Source organism: Triticum aestivum, chromosome 2B (genome assembly GCF_018294505.1).
Source record: "Triticum aestivum cultivar Chinese Spring chromosome 2B, IWGSC CS RefSeq v2.1, whole genome shotgun sequence".
Taxonomy (NCBI): domain Eukaryota; kingdom Viridiplantae; phylum Streptophyta; class Magnoliopsida; order Poales; family Poaceae; genus Triticum; species Triticum aestivum.
The window spans coordinates 774875320-774902921 of NC_057798.1; the positions used below are offsets into that span (position 1 = coordinate 774875320).

A 27602-nucleotide genomic window follows, 5' to 3' on the forward strand; every position below is an offset into this window, starting at 1 on the left:
GGTTTGCTCCTAATCTCACATTCAAGAACCATAGCAATTATAGAACAGAAAATATACATTAGTTATAAACATGAAAATAAATAATTAAATTTATTATTGCCTCTTGGGCATATTTCCAACAAAGCGGTGGATAATGAAGGCATAGAAGTTTGGAACTATGAGACAATATGGAAGTTGTCACATAAATAATGGTACAAATTACATGGTTCATTCAGTTGAATTATTACACGTTAACAACATCTAATCCACTCTTGAAAATGTTGCAATTTCTTACCGGATCAAATTGGTGTTGCTATAATACAAAGAGGCACGACCTTCGCTAGTGTAATGCCAAACTGATCTTCCATATCAATCCCATCATGTTCCATCTCAACGGGGAGACTCCACCTAAACTGATTTAACAACGAAGCGAGCATCACATGCACCATCCGAATTGCCAATGTTATTCCAGGGCAGATTCGACGCCCCGCACCAAATGGAAGGAGCTCAAAATCCATACCCTTGAAGTCAATAGTCAAACCCAAGAACCTCTCCGGCATAAACTTCTCAGGTTCAGTCCACACATCTTTATCTCGGCCTATTGCCTATACGTTTATGAACAAGTGTGAACCCATGGTTATTGTGTAACCTTCTATTTTGACCATCGCTTTTGGTTGGCGTGGCAACAATAGTGGAGTGGGAGGGTGGAGTCGAAGAGTCTCTTTTATGACAGCTTGAAGATAGGGCAACCGAGCAATGTCAGCTTCTTCAATGTTTATTATTGCACCGATAACTTGTGCAAGCTCGTCGCAAACCTTAGCCATTGATGATTGGTTTTGAAGAAGCTCAGCCATTGCCCATTCCACTGTGCTAGAGTTGGTATCACTACCAGCAGCAAACAATTCCTAGCATTACCGAAAAAGGGTTTCCCCCTGCTTTGTATTCCAAAGCACCAACACCAATCACAGAGCAGACGCTGTGGCGAGCAGCACAACAAGCCAAAGAAAAAGAAGAAGAAACAATGCCAACACCGGCAGCTCGACAAAGCGCGGATGACCCACGCCGCTGCGCCCTCCGAAATCACCCACTACGATCCTAGGCTCCGATCCTCCGCGTACCAAGCAGCACCTCCAGGAAGGAATGCGACGCCGACGACGCTGCTGCCCGGACGTGTCCTAGGGTTTCCCCCAGCACGCGGAGGGTAGAGGGAATGAAGACCACCGACACCCTCCAGGGAGGGATGATGGCACCCGTAGGCGTCACCGCATCGAAGCCGGAAAACCCGACAAGGATTTCTCCCAACTCCAGACCCACCACCCAACCGGATCGGAGCCAACCGGCCAGCTCGCCGCCCACCCATGCGCCACCGCGGCCGCAACGCCACCCACACCGCCTCACTGAGATCACCACCACGAGGCCAAGAGACGAGGAGAGGAGGCGTTGGTCGACGGGAGCAGCAGCGCCGTAGCCGCGCGGGAGGGAACCACCTCCTCCGCCGTCGTGCAGGAGGCTCGTGCCTCCGGCACCGTCGCGGTCGCCGTCCGGACGCAACAGCAAGGCATACCGGGCCACCCCCGGCCCGGCCAGGCCCGAATCGAGCCCTCTAAGCCCGGCGGCCGCGCTGCAGCAGGGCGGCGCCAGCACCACCAGCACCCCAACGCCCATCGCCGCTCCCTCGCCTCCTGGAAGCCACGCCGCCAACCCGCCCCGCCGTCGGCCCGCCCAGACCCAGATGGGGCCCAAAGGGCCCAGATCTGGGCCGAGCGGGCGCCGCCTGGCCGCGCAGCCGCCAACGGCGACACCGTCGTCCAGCCGATCTCCCGCGCCGCGCCAGGAATCCCCGCCACCACGCCGGACCGCCGCCGCCTAGGGGGCACCCCTCGGCGCCCTCCGCCCCGCGTCGGAGAGCAGCCGAGAGGGGAATGGCCGAGGGCCGCCGCCACCAGCGTCGCCCGGGCCAGGCCCGGCGGCGAACGCCAGCGACGGCGGCGGGGAGGGGGAGAGAGGGAGAGGAAGTTGGCGGAGGGGGAATCGGGGCGCGACCGGTCGCCCTCGGGGGCGACGCGGTCGCGAGAGGGGGCGCGAGAGTCGCAAACTCATTCCTAGCATTCATGTATAATATTACGTGAATATAGTCTAGTAAATGTATCTATTTAGATAAACTAAGCAAGCATCACAAAGAGTACAATGTATTATTTGCTAAATGTGCTAATGAAGAATCAAAATTTCTTTGAACCGCGCATTGCGATACCATATGGATGCATCATACACGCAAGAATATGTTTGTATGTAGCATGATATTTGATATTGATTTCATTAAATTATATTAGAAGAAGTCATTGTTCTTGACCCAATATTTCCTTGGTCACCACCTTCACATGATGAGTTACGGCTTTCGGGTGCCTTTGCAATCCGAGTGCTGCCTCTACGTCACCGCTTAAGCTGCCCTCCCCCCATCTCTGGCCTTCATATATCTTGATGATCCGCTAACACCAAGGGATCTCGCTGCTATGACCCCGTGTCTGATCGAGTCGTCACTTCATGGCACGTTTATTTTGATGAAAGGTGTTTTCTGTTTAAGCAGGTACCACAGACGAATGCGACACTAGAGTCCTCTATGGCCGGCTTCGATGGGCTACGCCGTGCTCCCGCTAGGCGCACCTTGGCGGCCCCATCGCTAGCTCCGGCCACCTCTTCGGAGGCCACTTCACCGGGTGCCTGTCCGCTCCCCATGATGGCCACGCCAGCCACTTCGCTCGCCTCGCCGGCCTCCCTGGCTGCTTCGCCAGTCGTTGCTCCGGTCACCGCGCGCGGACCGGCCACTTGTGCGCACACGGGCGTTTTTCACCCAAGTACTCGCTATCCTTACAACGAGTACATCTGCACTACATCGACTTCCGCGTTGTCGTCTTGCATGTGCATTTCTGTGTTCCTCGGGAGTCTGCGGCTATGCAGGAGGAGTTTGACATCTTATTGCGACAGCGGAAGTGCAGCTCGTTCCTCGTCCCCCAGGTGCCAATGTCATGAGCCGTACGTGCCAATGTTATGAGCGGCAAGTGTATAGAATAGGGCCATGTATTTTATCCAACGGTCATGCCTCCTAGTCTTCTTGTCAGTCCTCCTCCCGAGTCGCCCCCATGCGGCGGCTGGGAGGCTCCCAGATCCCGTTGCCCCCGACTCCCCCTCTCATCCTCCTCCTCCCTCGCTGCCGCCCAAGGGCGCGTCCAGGCAAAGCCTTACCATCGCCAGCGGCGGCGGGGACTAGGTGCCCTCCCACTCGTGAGGAGATCGCGCGGGCCGGCGCACCCGGCAGGAGCGTAGCGTGCGGCCGGACGTCACGGCGGGGGTTGGCGTCGCTCCGGCGATTCCATACCGCATGGCAGACGGCTTCAAGATCTGGGGCACCACGGTCGCTAGGGACGGCGGCGGCGTGACCAGATCGGCGGCGGCGCGGCCGGATCTGGGCCCAGACGTGAGCTTGGTCTCCGGGTCATGGTCGGCGCAATGGCAGTGCGACACGTTGGCAGCTGGACGGATCTGCAGGATTTCATCCTTTTCTGGTCCTTGACAACTCGAGCAACTCCGGGGAAAACCCTAGATCTCCATGGGATCGAGCGATGGCCGTGCTTTTGCGTGGTAGTCCCTCTTCAGGGCATCGTTTTGGAGTTTGCTACGGTTGAAGGGACTAGCGAGGCCTGCGGCGTACGCCCGGTGGCGCAACTGCTGTTGAAAATCGCGGCGACTACGGTCATGGCGGACGATGGCGGCGTCTTTGATGTCGCTTCCTTGTCGAGGCCTAGTCGTTGCAGTTGGCGTCATCAGGCTCGGGATGCTCCGGGGGAAACCCTAGATCTAGGTTTTCCGGATCGGACGATAATGACATTCTTGGTATCTCTTTCCCTCATGTGGGCATCGTTTTGGAGCAAGTGATAGCTGGAGGTGACAAGAGGAGGAGCGGTGCTTCGTCATACATATTGGTGGTGTCGGATCTCGATGGCAATGGCGCCCTGGAGATTAGGCGTCTAATGTGCGTATGACGGACTCGCGCAGGAGGTCGACGTTGTCTGGTGTCGTGGTGGCAGCGGCGGCAATTAGCCCGAGCAAGGTACATGCAGAAGATGGATTGGTAGCAGGTGGTTGCGGCGGCCTCGTACCCGGCAGATGTCCTGGTTGAGGAGCACGCCGAACTGGTGGGTGCCCATACCAGGTAGGCGTCCTGCTTGGGACCTCAGGTCTTAGATGTTAGGTTTGGCTGCGAGGTCAGTTGGTACTAGGCCCAGACTATCAGCGTCCCTTCATCAACTGGATAGGAGTAGCGATAGATGTTGCTTAGACGGTGGCTTTAGTCTTATAGTTGTACTCCCTCCGTTCCTAAATATAAGTCTTTGTAGAGATTCCACTAGATGAACTACATACGAAGAAAAATGCATGAATCTACTCTTAATATGCATCTATATACATCCGTATGTGGTTAATAGTGGAATCTCTACAAAGACTTATATTTAGGAACGGAGGGAGTATGATTTTATTAAGTCTTATGTTAATAATTAATAAAATGGATATATGCATCGCCCAGATGCAGAGACCAAAGGTCTTCCTCCTTTTAAAAAAAATAAAGTTAACCAGTACTCCCTCCGTCCGGAATTACTTGTCATCAAAATGGATGAAAATGGATGTATCTAGAACTAAAATACATCTAGGTACATCCATTTCAATGATAAGTATTTCCGGACGGAGGGAGTATATGCTTCGGAGATAAGTCGTGCCTAGCCCCCTGTTACCTACCTATATATGTGCGCGATGCACTAGATCAATGAATTGTCTTGCATCAAATAATTTTCCTACAGCCTTATTTTTCTTTAAAAAATCCTACAGTGAGCTCCCCAATGTTCCCCAAGGCGGCCGGGCGGTGGCGCGGCTGCTACAAGCAACGCGCCGCTGAGCGCGCGCCGGAATTGGGTGCTGCCCTCCATTGTACTTCTTCCGTTCGAAATTACTTGCCATAAAAATAGATAAAAATAGATGTATATACAACTAAAATATATCTAGATACATTTATTTTTTTGACGAGTAATTCCGAACGGAGGGAACGGAGGGAGTACTATCATATAAGTTGTCGATGCAGGTGATGTGACGAGCCATGGCGCGGCTGCTGCAAGTGGTGCAGCGAGCTGGCTGGCCGCTGCGCTCGCCGGAGGTGAGTGTCGACGTGCGCGTTCTGCAAGGGTCTGAGGCGCGGCGCTGTGCGAGACGTTACCGAGGTGTACTGCAGGCAGAGGTAACTTGTGTTTACCGTGAAATGTGAGCGTAGCGTCTCGCGGTCGAGCAGGTCCTTCCCATCCTCACTCGCCGCCACGTCGAGCAGCACGTCGAGGTAGTCGTTCTTCCTGGGCTGGCAAGCGTCGCGGTCGCGCAGCCTCTGGTCCACCTCGGCGTCGAAGACGGCGTCCAGCCGTGCAAACAGCCGCGCCAGCCGGCAGCGCATGCCCTGCAGGTCGGCCGGCTCCAGCACCGGGAAGAAGTCCGACACGTTGGGGGCCCCCAAGCCTTCCATGATGCCCGTGATCACCTCCTGGAACTCCTTGGAGCGGCCGTGGTCGTCGAGGCTCGTGAGGTCAATGGAGAAGATGGTGCGGGAGACAAGGTTCAGGCTCGTCGTGAAGGCCACGCGGCCGATGTTCACCGCCGTGCCATCGCGCGCCAGCCGCGCGACGTGGTCCGTGAGCTCCCTCACCTTGTCGCTCCGGAGGTGGTGGAGCGCGTCGAGCCGCTGCGGCGCGAACAGCTCCGTGGCCATTATCTTGCGGAGCGCGCGCCACCGCTGCACGGGGGGCAGCCAGGACGGAGCCAACCGCGTGCTTGCCGGTGGCGTGAGGCCGTGCAAACAGCCGTGCCTCTGCAGGAACTCCCGGGCCATGGCGGGGGAGGAGATGACGACCGTGGTGACCGTGCCGAGGCGGATGGACATGAGCGGGCTGTGGATTTTGGCTAGGCGAGCAAGAGAGCGGTGCGGCTTGTCGCCGAGAAGGTGGATGCTGCCGATGAGCGGCAGTGGGCTGGGGCCCGGAGGGAGGCCGGAGCGCGCGTGCGCGAGGAGGCTGAGGAGGTAGAGGGAAAGGAAAGAGACAATGAGCCATGCTAGCCAAGGCACAAGCACAGCAACGGCCACCATTGCTTCCATCCTCTGCGCAGTTCGGCCTGCGCCACACGAGTCCCTAAATAGTCCAAGATAAATTGAAAACTAGTGGGCAAAGCTATGTTTTGGAGACTAGACTATGTTAAGTCGGTTAATTTCACAATGTTATTAGCTCTGTCCCAAAATACTCCCTCCGTCGGAAAACACTTGTCATCAAAATAGATCAAAAGGAAATACTTGTCATCAAAATAGATCTAGATACATTGTCATATCTAGATCTATTTTGATGACAAGTATTTCCGGAGGGAGGGAGTATAAGGGAATTTAATTTACATAGCAGTCAATTTGTTCCAAAATGTTACTCCTGTTTCAATATATAAGTATTATTTTTTAACAATTTAAACTTATCTACGTTTGACCATGGTTTCGACTTTAAGAGAAAAATATCAAAAGTTACAAGACTAAACTTGTATCATTATATCTGCCATGACATATATCTTTATATTTTATCTACGTGTGTGGCTAGATCTCAGTCGACTGAGATTTAATCAAACCCCAGTTAAGTAACTGAACATATAAAAAACAAAGAGGGAAAAACTTAAAAAAAAAATTTGCACGGATCTTCATAGAAGATCTTTCGAATGTTGCATCGACTGAGACTCGACTAAGATTTAGCAAGCCCCAGTCAAGTAACTGAACAGACACAACAGCAGCCAAACACTTCTCAGGTTGCGATAGTTTTTGCACCACTGACTTGCTGTCGATCTCCAGGTGGACATGCTGCACCCCAGCGTCGGAAGCAAGCTGCAGGCCACGCTTACAGGCAAGAATCTCCGCTGCTTCAGGATCGGAAATATGGGGCAAAAAATGAGACACTCCCGCCAAGAACGCCCCGCAATGATCCCGCAACACTGCTCCTCCGCCACCCTTAGAGCCCTGCTTGGAGACGGCGCCGTCCGAGTTTAGCTTCACCCAGCCCGGCGCAGGCGCCTCCCAGCTCTGCCTGCAACTTGGCTTCGGCACCCACACGCCACCAGTGTGTGTGCTGCGCCATTCCAGCAAATGCGAGTAGACCCCTTCCACAATATCGTGTGGATGAGCAATCCTTCTGCCATCCTTCGCCTCATTTCGCGCCAGCCACAGCCCGTATGTTGCATGAACCATAGCCTCCTTCTCCTCCTTTGCTTCAGCAAACCACTTGATAAGCCAAGCAGATAAGGCCCTCTGTGAGTCCATCGGAGCCGTCGGGGATGCGACCACAACCCCTTTCTCCGCCACCAGAAGCTGCGAGAACTGGGAGGAGTGAGGGAAGGTCCAAAACCTGTGAAGGACTGTTTCCTCCCTCCCACAAGCGACGCAGAAGACTCCGGGCTTGTTCCGGCGACGATGAAGCTCATGGGCCACAGCTAAGCCATTCCTGATCATCCTCCATACATGGATTTTGGCCTTCCCCGGCGCCTCCGTCCCCCAAAGGCTGAGAAAGCCCTTGTGATCCTGAACCGAAGTCGAGGAGGCTGGATGTCCAGACCTCCCCCGTTTCAGCGACATAGCCAAGTGGTAAGCCGAGCGAACACTAAAGACACCATTTTTTGTGCCGTTCCATGCAAGGAAGTCATCCACTCCCACTCCGCCTACTGCCACCTGAAGGATATCCTTTGCATCAGAAGGGGTGAACATATGTTGCACCTTGTCCTGATCCCATCCCGAGCCCTCCACATTCAACAAGTCAGCCACCTTGGTCATGACGATCTGACCCAAGGGTTTTAAACAGCCATGACGGGGTATCCAGTTGTCATGATGAACGTTGATGTTGCTGCCATCTCCCACCCGCCAGACCAGCCCCTCCCCAAGAAGATTTCGGCCATGTAAAATACTCCTAAAAAATGAATGAAGCATTGGAAGGGCACGTCGCAGACATGATGGAGCAATTCTGAAAATATCGAGCCTTTAACACTCTAGTGACCAGGCTACGGGGAACAGTCAGAATGCGCCAAGCTTGCTTCGCCAAGAGCGCTTGGTTAAAAACTTCAGGATCACGGAAGCCCATTCCTCCACTCCGCTTGGAAGCACACATCTTTTCCCACGAGACCCAATGCACCTTTCTTTCACCGTCGAATGCCCCCCACCAGAATTTTGAAGAGATAGAAGTCAGATTCCGACACGGTTTCTTTGTGAGGTGGAAACAACTCATCGTGAAAGTAGGAGTGGCTTGGAGACCCGATTTGACAAGAACCTCTCTAGCTTTCATGGACATCCCTTGACCTTTCCAACTAGTAACTTTCCCTTCGAGCTCTCAGTAACATACTTGAAGGTGCCCTCTTTGGATCTTCCTACTTGAGTAGGCAATCCCGGATATCTATCGCTCAAAGCCTCAGAGGAGATGCCAATTTCCCCCTTGAGCTCCTCCTTCAAACCATCCCTACAACCCTTCCCGAAATAAATGGAGGATTTCTGAAGATTTACCTTCTGCCCCGAAGCCCTCTCATACTTGAGCAAAATTTCCTTCAAAGTATTCATATTCTCCTTGGACCCCTCCAGAAAAACTATACTGTCATCAACAAAGAGTAGATGGGTCACATGGGGGCCAGTGCTCCCAAAAGAACCCCTTTAATCATCCCCTCTCCTTGGGCTCTCCGGAGCAACGCCGAGAATCCCTCCACACAAAAGAGAAACAAGTAGGGGGAGAGGGGATCTCCTTGCCGAAGACCCCGGGAGGAAAAAAACACACGGGACAGGCCACCATTGAGCTTCACACAAAATTTGGCAGATTTAACACACCTCATGATCATCTGAATCCATTATTCAGCAAAACTCACCTCGTGTAGCATCTTCTCCAAAAAACTCCACTCAACCCTGTCATAGGCCGTTATCATATCTAACTTGACTGCACAGAGTGGTTTCTTCCTCTTTCGAGTGTGAATTGCATGCACACATTCATAAGCCACAAGAACATTGTCAGTAATAAGCCGGCCCGGCACGAACGCACTTTGTTCTTCAGAAATAAGCAAAGGCAGAATATTCTTGAGTCTATTTGCCAACACCTTGGTAGCTATCTTGTACAGAACATTACAAAGGCTGATGGGCCTAAACTGGGAGAGAAGCTCCGGTGAGCTAATCTTGGGGATCATAACAATGACAGTGTCGTTGGAAGCTTCTGGTGCCGAAGCTCCCGCTAAGAACTGAAGGAAATATGCCCTAGAGGCAATAATAAAGTTATTATTTATTTCCTCACATCATGATAAATGTTTATTATTCATGCTAGAATTGTATTAACCGGAAACATGATACATGTGTGAATACATAGACAAACATATAGTCACTAGTATGCCTCTACTTGACTAGCTCATTAATCAAAGATGGTTATGTTTCCTAACCATAGACATGTATTGTCATTTGATTAATGGGATCACATCATTAGAAGAATGATGTGATTGACATGACCCATTCCGTTAGCCTAGCACTTGATCGTTTAGTATATTGCTATTGCTTTCTTGATGACTTATACATGTTCCTGTAACTATGAGATTATGCAACTCCCGTTTACCGGAGGAACACTTTGGGTGCTACCAAACGTCACAACGTAACTGGGTGATTATAAAGGAGAACTACAGGTGTCTCCAAAGGTACATGTTGGGTTGGCGTATTTCGAGATTAGGTTTTGTCACTCCGATTGTCGGAGAGGTATCTCTGGCCCTCTCGGTAATGCACATCACTATAAGCCTTGCAAGCAATGTAGCTAATGAGTTAGTTACGGAATGATGCATTACGTAACGAGTAAAGAGACTTGCGGTAACGAGATTGAACTAGGTATTAGATACCGACGATCGAATCTCGGGTAAGTAACATACCGATGACAAAGGGAACAACGTATGTTGTTATGCGGTTTGACCGATAAAGATCTTCGTAGAATATGTAGGAGCCAATATGAGCATCCAGGTTCCGCTATTGGTTATTGACCGAGAATAGTTCTAGGTCATATCTACATAGTTCTCGAACCCGTAGGGTCCGCACGCTTAACGTTACAATGACAGTATTATTATGAGTTTATATATTTTGATGTACCGAAGGTTGTTCGGAGTCCCAGATGTGATCCAGGACATGATGAGGAGTCTCGAAATGGTCGAGACATAAAGATTGATATATTGGAAGCCTATATTTGGATATCGGAAACGTTCCAGCAGAAACCGGGTTTTTTCCGGAGTACCGGGGGGTTACCGGAACCCCCCCGGGGGTTATTGGGCCTACATGGGCCATGAGGGAGAAGAGGAGGGCCGTCCAGGGCAGGCCGCGCGCCCCCTCCCCCTCTAGTCCGAATAGGACAAGGAGGGGGGCGGTGCCCCCCTTTCCTCTTTCCCCTCCCCCCTTTCCTTCTCCACCAAGGCAAGAGGGGGGAATCCTACTCCCGGTGGGAGTAGGACTCCTCCAGGCGCACCCCTTGGGGGCCGGACGCACCTCCCCCTCCCTCCTTTATATACGGGGGCAGGGGGCACCCTAGAAAACACAAGTTGATCTACGTGATCGTTCCTTAGCCGTGTGCGGTGCCCCCCTCCACCATATTCCACCTCGGTCATATCGTCGCGGAGTTTAGGCGAAGCCCTGCGCCGGTAGAACATCATCATCATCACCACGCCGTCGTGCTGACGGAACTCATCCCCGACACTTTGCTGGATCAGAGTCCGGGGATCATCATCGAGCTGAACGTGTGCTGAACTCGGAGGTGCTGTACGCTCGGTACTTGGATCGGTCGGATCATGAAGACGTACGACTACATCAACCGCGTTGTCATAACGCTTCCGCTTACGGTCTACGAGGGTACGTGGACATTACTCTCCCCTCTCGTTGCTATGCATCACCATGATCTTGCGTGTACGTAGGAAATTTTTTGAAATTACTACGTTCCCCAACAGTGGCATCCGAGCCAGGTTTTATGCGTAGATGTCATATGCACGAGTAGAACACAAGTGAGTTATGGGTGATACAAGTCATACTGCTTACCAGCATGTCATACTTTGGCTCAGCGGTATTGTGAGATGAAGCGGCCCGGACCGACATTACGTGTACGCTTACGCGAGACTGGTTTCACCATTACGAGCACACGTGCTTAAAGGTGACTGGCGGGTGTCTGTCTCTCTCGCTTTAGCTGAACCGAGTGTGGCTACGCCCGGTCCTTGCGAAGGTTAAAACAGCATTAACTTGACGAACTATCGTTGTGGTTTTGATGCGTAGGTAAGAACGGTTCTTGCTAAGCCCGTAGCAGTCACGTAAAATTTGCAACAACAAAGTAGAGGACGTCTAACTTGTTTTTGCAGGGCATGTTGTGATGTGATATGGTCAAGACATGATGCTATATTTTATTGTATGAGATGATCATGTTTTGTAACCGAAGTTATCGGCAACTGGCAGGAGCCATATGGTTGTCGCTTTATTGTATGAAATGCAAACGCCCTGTAATTGCTTTACTTTATCACTAAGCGGTAGCGATAGTCGTAGAAGCAATAGATGGCGTAACGACAACGATGCTACGATGGAGATCAAGGTGTCGCGCCGGTGACGATGGTGATCACGACGGTGCTTCGAAGATGGAGATCACAAGCACAAGATGATGATGGCCATATCATATCACTTATATTGATTGCATGTGATGTTTATCCTTTATGCATCTTATCTTGCTTTGATTGACGGTAGCATTTTAAGATGATCTCTCACTAAATTATCAAGAAGTGTTCTCCCTGAGTATGCACCGTTGCGAAAGTTCTTCGTGCTGAGACACCACGTGATGATCGGGTGTGATAGGCTCTACGTTCAAATACAACGGGTGCAAAACAGTTGCACACGCAGAATACTCAGGTTAAACTTGACGAGCCTAGCATATAACAGATATGGCCTCGGAACACGGAGACCGAAAGGTCGAGCGTGAATCATATAGTAGATATGATCAACATATTGATGTTCACCGTTGAAACTACTCCATCTCACGTGACGATCGGACATGGTGTAGTTGATATGGATCACGTAATCACTTAGAAGATTAGAGAGATGTCTATCTAAGTGGGAGTTCTTAAGTAATATGATTAATTGAACTTAAATTTATCATGAACTTAGTACCTGATAGTATTTTGCTTGTCTATGTTTGTTGTAGATAGATGGCTCGTGTTGTTGTTCCGTTGAATTTTAATGCGTTCCTTGAGAAAGCAAAGTTGAAAGATGATGGCAGCAATTACACGGACTGGGTCCGTAACCTGAGGATTATCCACATTGCTGCACAGAAGAATTACGTCCTGGAAGCACCGCTGGGTGCCAGGTCTGCTACTGATGCAACTGACGATGTTAAGAACGTCTGGCAGAGCAAAGCTGATGACTACTTGATAGTTCAGTGTGCCATGCTTTACGGCTTAGAATCGGGTCCTCAACGACGTTTTGAACGTCATGGAGCATATGAGATGTTCCAAGAGTTGAAGTTAATATTTCAAGCAAATGCCCGGATTGAGAGATATGAAGTCTCCAATAAGTTCTATAGCTGCAAGATAGAGGAGAATAGTTCTGTCAGTGAACACATACTCAAAATGTCTGGGTATAATAATCACTTGATTCAACTGGGAGTTAATCTTCCTGATGATAGTGTCATTGACAGAATTCTTCAATCACTGCCACCAAGCTACAAGAGCTTCGTGATGAACTATAATATGCAAGGGATGGACAAGACTATTCCCGAGCTCTTCGCAATGCTAAAAGCCGCGGAGGTAGAAATCAAAAACGAGCATCAAGTGTTGATGGTTAACAAGACCACCAGTTTCAAGAAAAAGGGCAAAGGGAAGAAGAAGGGGAACTTCAAGAAAAACAGCAAACAAGTTGCTGCTCAAGAGAGGAAACCCAAGTCTGGACCTAAGCCTGAGACTGAGTGCTTCTACTGCAAGCAGACTGGACACTGGAAGCGGAACTGCCCCAAGTATTTGGCGGATAAGAAGGATGGCAAAGTGAACAAAGGTATATGTGATATACATGTTATTGATGTGTACCTTACTAATGCTCGCAGTAGTACCTGGGTATTTGATACTGGTTCTGTTGCTAATATTTGCAACTCGAAACAGGGACTACGGATTAAGCGAAGATTGGCAAAGGACGAGGTGACGATGCGCGTGGGAAATGGTTCCAAAGTCGATGTGATCGCGGTCGGCACGCTACCTCTACATCTACCATCGGGATTAGTTTTAGACCTAAATAATTGTTATTTGGTGCCAGCGTTGAGCATGAACATTATATCTGGATCTTGTTTGATGCGAGACGGTTATTCATTTAAGTCAGAGAATAATGGTTGTTCTATTTATATGAGTAATATCTTTTATGGTCATGCACCCTTGAAGAGTGGTCTATTTTTATTGAATCTCGATAGTAGTGATACACATATTCATAGTGTTGAAACCAAAAGATGCAGAGTTGATAATGATAGTGCAACTTATTTGTGGCACTGCCGTTTAGGTCATATCGGTGTAAAGCGCATGAAGAAACTCCATACTGATGGGCTTTTGGAATCACTTGATTATGAATCACTTGGTACTTGCGAACCGTGCCTCATGGGCAAGATGACTAAAACGCCGTTCTCCGGAACTATGGAGCGAGCAACTGATTTGTTGGAAATCATACATACTGATGTTTGTGGTCCAATGAATGTTGAGGCTCGCGGCGGGTATCGTTATTTTCTCACATTCACAGATGATTTGAGCAGATATGGGTATATCTACTTAATGAAACACAAGTCTGAAACATTTGAAAAGTTCAAAGAATTTCAGAGTGAAGTGGAAAATCATCGTAACAAGAAAATAAAATTTCTACGATCTGATCGTGGAGGAGAATATTTGAGTTACGAGTTTGGTTTACATTTGAAACAATGCGGAATAGTTTCGCAACTCACGCCACCCGGAACACCACAACGAAATGGTGTGTCCGAACGTCGTAATCGTACTTTACTAGATATGGTGCGATCTATGATGTCTCTTACTGATTTACCGCTATCGTTTTGGGGTTATGCTTTAGAGACGGCCGCATTCACGTTAAATAGGGCACCATCAAAATCCGTTGAGACGACGCCTCATGAACTGTGGTTTGGCAAGAAACCAAAGTTGTCGTTTCTTAAAGTTTGGGGCTGCGATGCTTATGTGAAGAAACTTCAACCAGATAAGCTCGAACCCAAATCGGAGAAATGTGTCTTCATAGGATACCCAAAAGAGACTGTTGGGTACACCTTCTATCACAGATCTGAAGGCAAGATTTTCGTTGCTAAATTCGGATCCTTTCTAGAGAAGGAATTTCTCTCGAAAGAAGTGAGTGGGAGGAAAGTAGAACTTGATGAGGTAACTGTACCTGCTCCCTTATTGGAAAGTAGTTCATCACAAGAACCGGTTCCTGTGACAACTACACCAATCAGTGAGGAAGTTAATGATATTGATCATGAAACTTCAGATCAAGTTTCTACTGAACCTCGTAGGTCTACCAGAGTAAGATCCGCACCAGAGTGGTACGGTAATCCTATTCTGGAAGTCATGATACTTGACCATGATGAACCTACGAACTATGAGGAAGCAATGATGAGCCCAGATTCCGCAAAATGGCTAGAGGCCATGAAATCTGAGATGGGATCCATGTATGATAACAAAGTATGGACTTTGGTTGACTTGCCCGATGATCGGCAAGCCATTGAGAATAAATGGATTTTTAAGAAGAAGACTGACGCTGATGGTAATGTAACTGTCTATAAAGCTCGACTTGTTGCAAAAGGTTTTCGACAAGTTCAAGGGGTTGACTACGATGAGACTTTCTCACCCGTAGCGATGCTTAAGTCTGTCCGAATCATGTTAGCAATTGTTGCATTTTATGATTATGAAATTTGGCAAATGGATGTCAAAACTGCATTCTTGAATGGATTTCTGGAAGAAGAGTTGTATATGATGCAGCCAGAAGGTTTTGTTGATCCAAAAGGAGCTAACAAAGTGTGCAAGCTCCAGCGATCCATTTATGGACTGGTGCAAGCATCTCGGAGTTGGAATAAACGCTTTGATAGTGTGATCAAAGCATATGGTTTTATACAGACTTTTGGAGAAGCCTGTATTTACAAGAAAGTGAGTGGGAGCTCTGTAGCATTTCTGATATTATATGTAGATGACATATTATTAATTGGAAATGATATAGAATTTCTGGATAGCATAAAGGGATACTTGAATAAAAGTTTTTCTATGAAAGACCTCGGTGAAGCTGCTTATATATTGGGCATCAAGATTTATAGAGATAGATCAAGACGCTTAATTGGACTTTCACAAAGCACATACCTTGATAAAGTTTTGAAAAGGTTCAAAATGGATCAGGCAAAGAAAGGGTTCTTGCCCGTACTACAAGGTGTGAAGTTGAGTCAAACTCAATGCCCGACCACAGCAGAAGATAGAGAGAAAATGAAAGATGTTCCCTATGCTTCAGCCATAGGCTCTATCATGTATGCAATGCTGTGTACCAGACCTGACGTGTGCTTAGCAATAAGCTTGGCAGGAAGGTACCAAAGTAATCCAGGAGTGGATCACTGGACAGCGGTCAAGAACATCCTGAAATACCTGAAAAGGACTAAGGATATGTTTCTCGTATATGGAGGTGACAAAGAGCTAGTCGTAAATGGTTACGTCGATGCAAGCTTTGACACTGATCCGGACGATTCTAAATCGCAAACCGGATACGTGTTTTTATTAAACGGTGGAGCTGTAAGTTGGTGCAGTTCTAAACAAAGCGTCGTGGCGGGATCTACATGTGAAGCGGAGTACATAGCTGCTTCGGAAGCAGCAAATGAAGGAGTCTGGATGAAGGAGTTCATTTCCGATCTAGGTGTCATACCTAGTGCATCGGGACCAATGAAGATCTTCTGTGACAATACTGGTGCAATTGCCTTGGCAAAGGAATCCAGATTTCACAAGAGGACCAAGCACATCAAAAGACGCTTCAATTCCATCCGGGATCAAGTCCAGGTGGGAGACATAGAGATTTGCAAGATACATACGGATCTGAATGTTGCAGACCCATTGACTAAGCCTCTTCCACGAGCAAAACATGATCAGCACCAAGACTCCATGGGTGTTAGAATCATTACTGTGTAATCTAGATTATTGACTCTAGTGCAAGTGGGAGACTGAAGGAAATATGCCCTAGAGGCAATAATAAAGTTATTATTTATTTCCTCACATCATGATAAATGTTTATTATTCATGCTAGAATTGTATTAACCGGAAACATGATACATGTGTGAATACATAGACAAACATATAGTCACTAGTATGCCTCTACTTGACTAGCTCATTAATCAAAGATGGTTATGTTTCCTAACCATAGTCATGTGTTGTCATTTGATTAATGGGATCACATCATTAGAAGAATGATGTGATTGACATGACCCATTCCGTTAGCCTAGCACTTGATCGTTTGTATATTGCTATTGCTTTCTTCATGACTTATACATGTTCCTGTAACTATGAGATTATGCAACTCCCGTTTACCGGAGGAACACTTTGGGTGCTACCAAACGTCACAACATAACTGGGTGATTATAAAGGAGTACTATAGGTGTCTCCAAAGGTACATGTTGGGTTGGCGTATTTCGAGATTAGGTTTTGTCACTTCGATTGTCGGAGAGGTATCTCTGGGCCCTCTCGGTAATGCACATCACTATAAGCCTTGCAAGCAATGTAGCTAATGAGTTAGTTATGGAATGATGCATTACGTAACGAGTAAAGAGACTTGCCGGTAACGAGATTGAACTAGGTATTAGATACCGACGATCGAATCTCGGGCAAGTAACATACTGATGACAAAGGGAACAACGTATGTTGTTATGCGGTTTGACCGATAAAGATCTTCGTAGAATATGTAGGAGCCAATATGAGCATCCAGGTTCCGCTATTGGTTATTGACCGAGAATAGTTCTAGGTCATGTCTACATAGTTCTCGAACGCGTAGGGTCCGCACGCTTAACGTTACGATGACAGTTTTATTATGAGTTTATATATTTTGATGTACCGAAGGTTGTTCGGAGTCCCAGATGTGATCCAGCACATGACGAGGAGTCTTGAAATGGTCGAGACATAAAGATTGATATATTGGAAGCCTATATTTGGATATCGGAAACGTTCCGGGAGAAATCGGGTTTTTTCCGGAGTACCGGGGGGTTACCGGAACCCCCCCCCCCCCGGGGGGGGGGGGTTATTGGGCCTACATGGGCCATGAGGGAGAAGAGGAGGGCCGGCCAGGGCAGGCCGCACGCCCCCTCCCCCTCTAGTCCGAATAGGACAAGGAGGGGGGGCGGCGCCCCCCTTTCCTCTTTCCCCTCCCCCCTTTCCTTCTCCACCAAGGCAAGAGGGGGGAATCCTACTCCCGGTGGGAGTAGGACTCCTCCAGGCGCACCCCTTGGGGGCCGGCCGCACCTCCCCCTCCCTCCTTTATATACAGGGGCAGGGGGGCACCCTAGAAAACACAAGTTGATCTACGTGATCGTTCCTTAGCCGTGTGCGGTGCCCCCCTCCACCATATTCCACCTCGGTCATATCGTCGCGGAGTTTAGGCGAAGCCCTGCGCCGGTAGAACATCATCATCGTCACCACCCCGTCATGCTGACGGAACTCATCCCCGACACTTTGATGGATCGGAGTCCGGGATCGTCATCGAGCTGAACGTGTGCTGAACTCGGAGGTGCCGTACGTTCGGTACTTGGATCGGTCGGATCGTGAAGACGTACGACTACATCAACCGCGTTGTGATAACGCTTCCGCTTATGGTCTACGAGGGTACGTGGACATTACTCTCCCCTCTCGTTGCTATGCATCACCATGATCTTGTGTGTGCGTAGGAATTTTTTTGAAATTACTACGTTCCCCAAAAAAAACTCCCTGACTGCACGACACACATCATCCTTCACCAGAGCCCAGTGACGCTGGTAAAAAAGAGCCAGAAGACCGTCTGGACCCGGAGCCTTAGTACACCCCATCTGAAAAAGAGCTGATTGGATCTCCTCATCCGTGATCGCCGCAATCAACTTAGCATTCATTCTGTTGTCCACCACCTCCACAATATTCTCCAGAAGATCATTAGCTCCGTGCGAGCCCTCCGATGTAAACAGCCGCTCGTAAAAGGAGGCAGCAAGGTCCCTCATTTCCTCATTAACGATGCATCTGGATCCATCATCCCTCCGAAGCGCCTTTATAGTGTTCTTCCTCCTCCTATGGGTGGCGCGGTTCTGAAAATATTTTGTGTTCGAATCCCCCGCTTGTAACTAGTCCACTCTCGAGCGTTGCCGGTACATGATCTCCTCCTGCTCGTAAAGCTCACGGAGTTGCTGTTCGATCTCCCTGACCTCCAGTGAGTGTCCGGGCTGTCCTCCCCTCGCCTTGGCGTCCGCCAGTTGCGCTTTCAACTTAGAGATCTTCCTCCGAATGGAGCCAAAAACTTCCCGCGCCCATTTCTGCATGCTGCCCGACATTGCACCCAGCCTGTTCCATACTCCTACACGTGAAGTGGGCCTACACTTGATGCAAGCAAAGTCCAAGTACAAAAAAAGTAAGTGAAATTTGCCGAGTGAGGGAAATCAAAACCAACTCAACTCTGTAGTTTCCGACGGAGTTTTATTAGAGGTGTTGGCACATTATTAAAGGGGGTCTATTACCGATGTTCCAGGATCTGTTCTCCGGACAGCTTCAGTTGTTTCATTTGAATTTTGGAACAATAACCTTACTCCTGAAGAAAATAGAGGTTGTGAGAATTGAGCCGTTCAGGCCTATCTGTCTTCTTAATGTTAGTTTCAAAAAAATTACCAAGGTTGGGACTAATAGACTCACACAGATTGCGCACTCTGTAGTGCAGCCGACCCAAACTGCTTTCATGCCGGACAGAAACATCCTAGAAGGGGTTGTAGTCCTGCATGAGACGCTCCATGAACTACATAAGAAAAAACTAGACGGTGTTGTTTTCAAATTGGATTTTCGAAAGGCGTACGATAAAGTTAAATGGCCGTTTCTGCAACAGGCTCTGCGCATGAAAGGTTTCGACCCGGCTTGGAGAAACCAGGTTGAGTCCTTTATGCAAAAAGGGAGTGTTGGAATCAAAGTGAATGATGACATTGGTCACTATTTTCAGACACATAAAGGTCTGAGACAAGGAGATCCGATGTCACCTATTCTGTTCAACATCGTAGTTGTTGACCATTCTAATAGGTAGGGCAAAGGATGCTAGTTAAGTAGGTAGCCTCATCTAGTTGATGGAGGGGTGTCTATCCTACAGTACGCTGATGATACTATAATTTTCATGGAGCATGACTTGGCAAAAGTGCGAAACATGAAGCTGGTGTTATGCTTATTCGAACAATTGATGGGGTTAAAGATTAACTTTCACAAGAGTGAATCGTTCTGCTTTGGAAGAGCCAAAGAAGAACAAGAGGCCAATAAGCAATTGTTCGGTTGTGAACTTGGGAATTTACCTTTTACGTATTTGGGTATACCAATTCACCATTGTAAGCTAACAAATAGAGAATGAAAGTGTATCGAGGATCGATTCGAGAAGAGACTAAGCTGTTGGAAGGGCAAGCTGATGTCGTATGGGGGCCGGCTAATTCTGATTAATTCGGTTCTCACGAGCATGCCTATGTTTCTTTTGTCATTTTTTGAGATACCAGTTGGAGTTTCTATTGATCCCGTTTCTTCTAGCAGAGTGATGATTTAAAAAGGAAGTATCGACTCACTAAATGGGATATTATTTGCCGACCAAAGGACCAAGGGGGTCTAGGTATCGAAAATCTTGAGGTGAAAAACAGATGTCTTCTCAGCAAGTGGTTGTACAAGTTATCTGTCGAGTCGGAGGCCACGTGGGCGCAGATTCTGTGTAACAAGTACCTTTAATCCAAAACTTTGTCACAGGTGACAGTGAGGCCGACGGACTCACCCTTTTGGAAAGGGCTGATGAGAGTTAAATTAGTCTTTTTCAACATAACAAAGTTTACTATCGGAAATGGTACTTCCACGAGATTCTGGGAGGATACGTGGCTAGGGGAAACACCTCTTGCGCTTCAGTATCCTTCTCTTTACAACATCGTGCAACGGAGAGATCCTCTGGTTGCTACCGTGCTTCGGTCCACTCCCCTCAATATCCAATTTAGGAGAACACTTGCCGGAGCGCGTTGGGAAGCCTGACACCATTTGGTGAGAAGACCGATGGATGTGCAGCTTGCTCAACGGCCAGATTCGTTGAGCTGGAAATTAACCAAGAATGGAGAGTTCACGGTTAAATCTATGTACTTAGATATGATCAATTCTAGCTATATTCCTAGTTCCAAACATGTTTGGAATGTCAAAGTCCCTTTGAGGGTTAAAGGGTTTGTTCATAAACAAGTCATTTTAACCAAGGACAATTTGACAAAGCACAATTGGACCGGTTCTACGAGATGTAGTTTTTGTGATCACGACGAGACCATCAAACACCTCTTTCTTGATTATCCCATGGCGAAGGTTCTTTGGCGGACTATTCACATTGCTTTTAATATTACTCCTCCGAATAATATCAACACGTTATTTGGGACGTGACTGGATGTGATAGAGACCCAAACAGCAAGACACATTCGTGTAGGAGTATGTGCTTTACTTTGGGCAGTCTGAAACTACAGGAATGATTTGGTTTTTAACAGAACAACAAATACTCATTTTTTGCAGGTTATCTTCCGAGCTACTATGTTGATCCGTATGTGGTTGCTACTCACTCAGACGGAGGCCAGGGAGCATTTGGTTACTGGATCTAGCCGATGGGAGATGGTAGCTCGGGCTATTTTCAGCCGGTTTGGATGGCGGTCATGTAATAGGATAGGCAATTAGTTTTCCTATCTTTATTTTGCATGCCGACTGTGGCTTTTATTTTCCGCTCTTTGTGAGCCGTTTGGTGGCTAGTTTGTAATGGATTACATGACCTTTGTTGACCCTATTTGCTTTTAATAAATGTGGCCGTATGCATCTCTCTTATGTAGAGGCCGGGGTTGTGCCCCTTTTCCAAAAAAAACTCAACTCTGTAGTCATCTCAATATCCACAATTTGTTCGCATTGGACGACAGTGATCAAGGGTATGAGAACAACTATAACTTTCAGGGGCTGAGACAGTAGGGGCGCGAGGGGTCCCCCCCCCCCTCCCGCGCATGTGTCATGGGTCACCGCTCCGACAGCTGCTGGGGAGGCCGTATCTTCGATTGTGTAGGCATTCCAACCTTTCGAGGCCTTCAAGGCCCGGCACAAGAACAAGTTGTTTACTGTCACGCATTGTTGGTCACTCATCAAAGATTTTTCCAAGTTCAAAGACCAATATGCCGTTCGTAAGAAGAAAGGAGGGAAGGCGGCCGTGGCCAAGGAGGGAGACTTGCTCAAAAGGCCGAGGGGGAAGACAAGCTTAAAGGCCGACGAGAAGCGTGATGCGTCTTTCATAGCTTTGCAAGGAACTCTGGAGAATATGGGCGGATCCAGTGTGGGGGTCACGGGGAAATGGCCCCCACAAGCAATTTGCAGATTTACTTTTACTAGTGCATATGTATATATATTTACCAATTTTTGTGTAATTCAATCATTCATCATTGCCATTGCTTGCTCCCACATTGGTCATATTCTAGATCCACCAATGTTGGAGAACATTATGAGCCAAAAAAAGTGAGGGAAGAGAGGAGGAGCAAAGGGAAGGAAGAGCAAATGAAGATATACCTGGATCTCTAAACAAAGAAGCTTGACTTGGAGGAGACCGTGAAGAGGAGGAAGCTTGACATCGAGGAGGCCGCTCAACTCAAGAAGCTTGAGATCGAGGCCACCAATGCCGAGACGAAAGCCAAAGTGGTGGCACTCGCGTTCATGAGCATTGACAAGAACAACATGTCATCGGAGAGGAAGGCTTGGTTCACGAACCGGCAAAAGGAGATGTTCGTTCGCGACGGCCTGAACTAAGTGAGACCACGACCACAATGGCTATCCATTTTGAAGGCTGGCAGCTGTGCCGGCCGCTGGCTTTGTTGCCGGCGCAAAAAACTTATCATTTTGGAGGCTGGCTCGTGTGCCGGCCGTTGGCTTTGTTGCCGGACCCATAAACTTGTTCATTTTGAAGGTTGGCTCGTGTGCCGGCTGCTGTCTTTGTTGCCGACCGACATGAACTGGCGAGAACGCAGCCGCTACGTGAACTATGGCCATTTAGCTACACCCTTTGTTCTTTCATATTTTGCATGCATAGTGGACGAGATGCGGTCGAATTGCGGCCACGTGTTGAACGCACGACCGACACATCCATAATTTCGGACAGATATGGCTCCATTGCCACCCTAAACGGACGAAAAGCGGATATCCGTTTGGGATCATGCGGTGGACTTGGCCTCACCGGCTCCAGGTTCAAGCTGGTGCAAGCCACCGCAATCCACTAGAGCAAAGAAGACAGGTGCACCTCTTTCACTAACGGTTTTGTTTGCGGCCTCGAACGTAGCCCGTCCTCTTTACCGGCCTTCTTATGATTGCACGCGAAGTGGGCCTACACTTGATGCAAGCAAAGTCCAAGTAAGTGAAATTCGACGAGTGAGGGAAATCAAAACCAACTCAAACTCTGTAGTCATCTGAATATCCACAATTTGTTTGGATTGGACGACAGTGATCAAGGTATTCAAAAAAGTACATGTGGTGCGTATGAAGGTGTTGTCAAAGAAATAAGAAGCTGGACGAGACAAGTAATTCCGAACGGAGGGAGTAACATTTAGTTATGAGAACAGCAGCTGTAACTTTTCGGGGGCTGAGACAGTAGGAACGGCTTGTGGAAAGCGGTGGTCCATGGGCACACGGCGAATTGCGGCGAGCAGCTGCCTGTCGGCGCGAGCAAGTAGTAGATGACAGCGTCCCCGACGAAGAGCAGCCCGGGCAGCTGGCCTCACTCTCCCTTGATTAGAAATGAAGGGATTGGGAAGAAGCGGACTCAAGTCTACAGGGAAAGGATAAAGAGCCAGTTTGGTTCATGTCCACGTTCAAAAATGCCTGGCCTGGAACTTCCTTGGATGCTACCTGAGTTTTGTTTGGTTGGTGCCTGAAAAAACGTATGTCTGGCCTGGACCACCCAGGCAGATGATTAGCCTGCAACACTTTCACCCAGTCATATGACCCAGGGTAGCAACCAAACTGACCCAAAGTGCGATTGTGGTCTCCTCTCACTCGCGGTGACACGGCTCTGTAGCAAACGAATGAGAAATGTGACGTGGCAGGGAACCAGTACGCCAAGATCCATGCTACGTGACCAGCGGTATATAAAGCGTTCGGGACGAGAAGCACTGTACATGAAGTTCGGGTGTTATCTTTTTCAAAAAAAGAAAATTATTAAATACGACCGGCCTTGTCCCGCCAGGTCGCTCCTTCGCGTTCTCTCTAGGTGAGTATCCATCTCCACCCACCGCCTACCTTATCCTTTTATCCCTTCACGATGCATCACACTCACTCGCTCCCCTCATGTCTCTCCTCCTAAATCCCTAGGCCTTGTTTTTTTTTTTGAAAAAACTTCCAGTCTATTCATCTTCAATCATGGCAGTACAACGAACACCAGAAATAAAAATTACATCCAGATCCGTAGATCACATAGCGACGACTACAAGCACCGGAGCAAGCCTAAGGCGCGCCGTCGTCATCACCCCTCCATCGCCGGAGTCGGACACAACTTGTTGTAGTAGACAGTCGGGAAGTCGACGTGTTAAGGCCCCATAGGACCAGCGCACCAGAACAGCAACCGCCGCCGATGAAGAATAACGTAGGTTGGAAGGATTCAACCCGAAGACACACGAACGTAGACGAACAACGACGAGATCCGAGCAAATTCACCAAAGATAGATCCACCGGAGACACACCTTCACACGCCCACCAACGATGCTAGATGCACTGCCGGAACGAGGGCTAGGCGGGAAGACCTTTATTCCAAAGCTGCCGCCTCTCGCCTTCCTGAGCATGACACAAACCCTCACACGACAGAAAAAAACGTCTGAAAATGGAGCCCTCCCGCCGGCCCTTGACAGGATCCACCGTGGCCCCATGGTCCTAGGGCCACCGGAGACGAGGCGGACCTGCGGCGGCGCCGGCGAGAGGCAGAAACTCTAGCTTTCTTTTTTGGAGGAGGAGGAGCGACTTGGCGGTGTAAACGACACAGATATATCCCTAGGCCTTGTTTGGTCATTCGGGGGATAATAATCAGGGGAGATAAACCACGGGATAGATTTTTCTAGCGCATGGGAATCCACGGGTGAGAATGTTTCGCGTCTGTCATTTCACGTAGAGAAAGAGGTAAAAAAGTCTTCCGTCCAAATAGAAAAAGGCCATAGAAAAATCCATACGCAAACGACGCGACGTGGGAGCGGAGGCGGCGGCTGCATCGCGATAGAGACGGGGAAAGTTTCTCCGAAAGGAGGAGGCGCTGGTTTTCAATCCGGGGAATTGGAGGTGGCAGGGGACGGAAGTGCCCCAAAATCAACTTGTGGTTTACTCACCCAGGGAAACGACTAGGGATGACAATGGGTCGGATTTGGGGCGGGTGGATCTGGTCCAAATCCAATCCATGATCCATCTTTCTGCCCTCTGCCCATCCATCAGATTATCCATGGGCACAATACCCACATACCCATGAAGCTTCATGGGCATAGAAAAGTCAGCACGAAGCCTTCCCAAAGATCAAATTAACTCATCATCATTCACTCACAAATGATAACATAAGCTACATGCATAAGTAGGCAACAAGTAATACGATGATTCCTTAAGTGTGACATACCAGAGGTTGATTCTGCAACATATAGCTCATGGCACAAGTCGCATATTTCCTGCCATTTCTCATTGATTCGCTCTTCCTACTATCACCGATATATGGCCCCACATGTCATACGGGTATCCATTGGATATCCATAGAGCACAAACTATAACCATGCCCAACCCGTCTGTTCGTGGGTATCCACATCTACGGACCCATGAGCAGAAATGTGCTCTATACCTTTGCCCAACCGGATCGGGTATCCATAAATATCCAGATCCATGGATAAAAATTGCCATCCCTAGAAACGACACGGGCCCTTCTAGGGGGGGCTCCTAAAGGGAAACGTGAAGAAAAAGTGTGATAGCTGGGGTTTCGAACGCAGCATCGCACGTGCGTCAAACTAACACAAGAACCACTAGACCAAACACATATAGTTGTTCTACTATTAGATTAGAAAACGTGCTACTTAACCTTTCTTTCAGTGAAAAATAACGTAAATCTGAAAACTAGTTGAAAAGTACATTGATTTTGAAAAAAAATCGTTCATTGATTAGAAAACTAGTTCGTCATTTTTTTTAAAGTTCACAAAATTGAAAAAAAAAATCATCAATTTTGAATAAAAGGTCATCAATTTGGAAAATAGTTCATCGATTTAAAAAAATCATCGAAATTGGAAAAAATTCATCCAATTTAAATAAAGTTCATCGGATTTGAAAAAAATTCGTCGAAATTGAAAGGTTCATCAAATTTTTAAAAAAAATCATCGATTACAAAAAAAGTTTATCGAATTTGAAAATACAAAGTTCATGCATTTTCAAAAAATTAAAAAAACAAAGAAAAAAAAGGAAAAGGAAAAAAAGAAGAAAGAAGAAAAATGAAAAAAAAGGGTAATCGTTGCTTTTTGTAGCGTTCTATTTAAAGAAGGAAAAACGAAGTTACATGTATCGACACGTTTGGTTGGAGCTCAGGTAACGTATTCACTGTTGTAATGAGAATACACTGTATTAGATTAGGGGTAAGTGGATACATGATGTGTTTGGTTCATGCAAGGGAATAGGATGGCGTGGAGTACCGTCGCCGGCTTTGTAGAAGATAACAGAGGACTGGAGGACGGACGGCTGCTGGGGATGGCTCGTACGGAAAATGAGATCACCAGCCATTAACAACAACACTACGGCTCACGATGGCGAAGCGAGATCGGCGGCGCTGGCCACAGCGACGGCGGCGAAGAGAGATCGGCGACGCTGCCTAGTGCAGCGGAGGCGGCTCACGACGGCGAAGCGAGATCGGCGGCGCTGGCCACGGCGACGGCGGCGAAGAGAGATCGGCGACGCTGCCTACTGCAGCGGAGGCGAATGGAGATCGGCGGCACTCGGCGACGAGGCGAATGGAGATCGGCGGCGCTCGACGGCGATGGTACTGCCCCGCTGCTGCTTGGTCCTCGTGGTGAAGAAACGGCCGCTGCTGCTTGGCCCTCGTGGTGAAGAAATCCATCAGCACGAGCGGTGTTATTCGATACCACACCGGATCGGGTGTTTTCGGTTTTGTGAAGGGCGGTTTGCGATTACACGGGAGCTGAAACCGCTGCGGCCGAAACAAACGCAAGTAATGTAATCGTTAGCCGGTGTTTTCGGGAGACAGCGCAAATTTCGCGAACCAAACGCGTCGATAGTCACAGAACGAATAGTGGCCAGTTGGTTACCTAGCTTTGTATAAAGTGCAGAGGTTTGGAGTTCCGAAACGAGTAAAATACACAGGCTGTCATTGAACTTGTGTCGATAGCTCACTTTGATCATCGTATTTTAGAATATGGTCAATACGGTCATTATATACGTCTGTTGGTGATTGTACAGTCATTGCCTCATAGTATAGCTTCGTATTTTTTTTAGTTGACCGGTCAAACAGTCCAAATGGTGCCTCATCAGCTCAGGTCCCACATGTCAGTGTGATAATAAAGAAATAAATAAAAGAAACTAAAACTATGTTTGCTAGGCGAATCGACGGAGGGACTTGGTGCAACCCAGACACGCTAGCGAATTGAGCGCGCACGGAAACCTTTGTGATGAAAAATTGGATCAACGTCTTATTATTTATTTACTCCAGCACAACACACGGACAACACACACCCAGCACGCGTGCACGTGCTTCCACAACACGCAGGTGCAAGAACGCGCGACTACTCTCCTCCTATGCATGCACATCACTTCTCGGTGTCTTGCTCATGGCGCAGCGGCAAGCTCATCGCCTGCTCCCGCCCCCGGCTTCGACGCCGTGCGCGCGTGGTCGTGGACTTGTGGCTTACGTATCTCGCCTGTCGAGTGTCGAGGTACTGCCGGGTGCTGTGTGCTAGCGTGTGCGTCGCGTGCGTGCGTACAATGTGTTCTCGTCCTGTGTGCGTCGTGGGTAATTTATATACGGAGTATAAAGTATCAACCAATTTAAATATTTTGCACAAAAAAGGTTGTGCGCTCAACCGGCTAGCTTATGTGGTCGGCGGCGGCGAGCCAGAGATCTATGGTTCGATACCCAACGTCCATAATTCTAGTTTAACCCACTCACATGCGGGGATTCACAAAGCCAGAGACAATGCTTTTTTACCCCACTGACATGCTGGGCCCACATAGGCTGAGAGAACACAAGCTGATGAGGCGCCATTTGGACTGCTTGACCGGTCAACCAGAAAAATACGAAG

At 48.4% G+C, this 27602-nt stretch overlaps 1 pseudogene; it reads right to left on the reverse strand.

The window, feature by feature from the left end:
* Positions 1–278: 278 nt before the first annotated feature.
* On the reverse strand, positions 279–6151 carry LOC123042658 (geraniol 8-hydroxylase-like; annotated as a pseudogene).
* Between the last annotated feature and the right edge of the window lie 21451 nt (positions 6152–27602).